Consider the following 3337-nt stretch of genomic DNA (forward strand, 5'->3'; position numbering starts at 1 on the left):
ACAATAGTAGTTTTTTTAATTATAATTCTCCCTAAATAAAAAAATAAATAAATTACAGTGAAAGTAATGAAGATTTTGTAGGTTTTGAACCAAACTAAATAATAGTAAACCTTTTTTGATTTACGATATTTTCTTATTTTGATGTTTTGAGCTCTTTTGTGTTTAGAACAATATATACTAATTTTTAAAGTATCAAACTGAATTTTTGTTCAATAAAAATCTTTCAAATGCAACTGTAGCTTTTTTCCCTCAAAAATTTGTCTTCAAAATAAGGGTGCGTCTTATATTCCGAAAAATACGGTAATAACACTCAGTTTTTGACTGTCATGAAAATGCGTGTGCACCTTACTATCTAAATGCACATCCACGCGCACTTCATTTCTTTTGATGTAAACAAAATGCGATGTAAATATACTTTAGAAGACATTTTATACAACAACATATTTTAAGTACATCAAAGTTTTTATAAAGATCTAACGTTAGATCGTAGAATAACATTACAAGTTTATTTACTAATAGTATTAAGAAAGGTAAAGTTTAGCCCTAACTAAACTAAAGCAAAAACATACAAAAGTTAGAGTGTTAATTTATCTGTTTATTGAATATAAGCCGTACTTAATAAAGGCTTAACTAATGTTAGGCTTAAGGCAAGTAGACTTATGTATTTCGGTGTCTGCAATTAGAACTCTTTTGTATTATTCTAAAAATCCTGCATTATTTCAATAAGATACTAATTTGACCGCAAATATTTTGCAGATCTCTGTTAGAAACTGAATAATCACATCATAGTGTGGTTCACATATTATTATATATTCTTCTCTGCTTCCATTGACAAAAATTTTGATGGCAAACAGTTAGTAAACTTTGTCACAAATCCATTTTCCAAAAAAATGAAATAAAATAAAGAACCACAGCAACAGAATAACGTAACATGGTGGAGTTACCTGGTGGAGAAATATAAAGTGTACCCTGTTTTTGAAGGTGTCTGGGGAAGTAGGACCCACATAGCGGTGGGAATACACCACGTACGAAGCAATTTTGTGAAGTATTTAGTACATAATCTGAAATTTTATGTTATATTTAATGGTTTAGCATATTAAGGTTGTGCAGTAAATTTTAATTGGTTCTAATAATTCCTTGCTAATTCTCAGACAGACTCTGGCAACTCTGGGATATCATATAGTTATTTCTCAACACTTGAGTTATTATAAAGTTACATACCACAATTTTGCCAAATTTCTTACAATATTTGATAAACCTAAGGAAAACATTGTTTTTTTATATATTGTTTCAGAAGCTACAAATTTATCAGTGCATCATTTCATCAAAATTATTTAACATGCGGTGTTTATTTTTGGTTCGAATAACAAAACAAAAATTATTTCAAAAATTTATACAGCTTAAGATGTCCTAAACAATTTTAGGATCTAATTACATTCAAAATCTAAAGCACTTAAGCCATCTTTTCACGATCTCGAATAGCAAACGTCTTCTGTTTTCGGAAATACCAGCCTATTCAATATTTGCTAATAAAAATATAAGATCTTCATACATTATTATTTACTACGTATTGGAATCTTAAACGCATTTCGACATTAATTTACCTATTTACTATATCCTGTGTTCACATACACTGAACCCTCTTTCACATGGTTAAGCCCATTCCAGTGGTTAGCGTGTCAGACTGTGTCTGCGGAACTAGCGTTCGCTCCTCTCGTTATGAAGGTGGTGATCAAATCCTACCCTTTCGATCAGAAAACAGTAGCCCAAGAGATGGCGGTGGGCGCTGTTCAGTAACTGCCTTCTCGGGCCTCTAGTTTATCAGTCCAAAATACCTCTCCCCCCCCCCCCCATGGCTCAGCGGTACGTCCCTAGACTTATGGCATTAAAATTTGTATTTCAATACTCGTAGTGGGCACAGCACAAATATCCCACTGTGTAGCTTTGTGCTTAATAAACAAACCAAACCCTTTTACATATAGTGGGAAAACAGGTCACATGTCCAATGGGTTTCCATATACTTTTAGCAGGGCAGTGTCTTGATTTACAATAACTCATTACCAGTTTTTCTTAACTTTTGTATATACGTCTATTTTCTCAATACTTTTAAATCTCTTGCAGAACATAAAGGTTGATTACAAAGAAAAATTCGTTATTCGAAATAGTTATATCTTAAAAACTACTTGTTCTAGTGATCTAAATTCCATAAGAGGGACATTGAGAACCACAAATTTTATTCAAGAAGGTTTGGACATTGTAGAGTGTATATTTCAGAAGCTGTCATTCACAATCAACGTATCAAACTTATCCTTAAATGGGCTACTGGAAGCATAATCTATTATGGTCAGTGTACATTGGTTTTCGCAATATCATGTACATTGACTCAAATTTTATTCAAATCTCCATTCTAGTACCGTTAAAAACAAAGAAAAGAAAAGCAAGTTTATGAGAAAAGCGATTTAGGTATGCAGTATAATATCGATTTGAAACATACCAATATATCCAGGCTTTCCAACATAAAACGTATGATTTCCATTATGGCCATAGTTAAATTTTATTCCCCTAGGATAAGAAATTTTCTTTGTAATCATCTTGTGTTTCATAAATTATAGCTTACATTGTTTTTAATCATCGTATATCGTATATGCTAATTTAAAGATCATTCTGGAACAATAACATGAGTTTTTTGTTTTTCTTTTACAAGTAAAATAGTAGTCCCCAGGACATTGAAATCTGTCTTACTATGCAAAACAAGCATACTTTAATTAAACAGTTGTCTAGGAAATTAAAACGTATTTTAATCACCAACGACGTTTCGAGCAACTGCTCTTTGCCAAGTTTACGGATCTACAACGCTAAACTCCTGGGTTTGATTCCCTGTGTTAAACAGAGCGCTGATAGCTTATTATGTAGCTTTGCGCTAAAAATAAACAAGCAAATCGTAGTTTTAATATGAGAATGTGAAACCTGACAAAGAAGAAGATGCAAATTGTACATTAAATACAAACACGACCGCTATCTCCGGAATATAATTTTTAATACTCATAATTTGCCTTTCGAGTTCGTCAGGAGTTTTTTGTCTTATAAGTTTCCTATGTCTAGTTTAAAGTTTAAGATTCTGACCCTAACTTTATCCTATAGTGTATATCTCACTACAATTCTGCCTAACATATTTCTGTACATTATTTATAATTCACAATACTTGTTTGTTTGTTTACTTTGAATTTCGCGCAAAGCTACACGAGGGCTATCTGCGCTAGTCGTCCCTAATTTAGCAGTGTAAGACTAGAGGGAAGGCAGCTAGTAATCCCCCCCCACCGCCAACGAATAGTGGGAT

The 3337-nt window shown here is 32.4% G+C and overlaps 1 protein-coding gene across 5 annotated transcripts in view; it reads right to left on the reverse strand.

The window, feature by feature from the left end:
• The window catches only part of LOC106469790 (acidic mammalian chitinase-like), a 47515-nt gene that overhangs the window by 11916 nt on the left and 32262 nt on the right, over nt 1-3337 (reverse strand). The gene's annotated exons all lie outside the window — the stretch shown is intronic.

Source organism: Limulus polyphemus, unplaced genomic scaffold, assembly GCF_000517525.1.
Source record: "Limulus polyphemus unplaced genomic scaffold, Limulus_polyphemus-2.1.2 Scaffold3659, whole genome shotgun sequence".
NCBI lineage: Eukaryota > Metazoa > Arthropoda > Merostomata > Xiphosura > Limulidae > Limulus > Limulus polyphemus.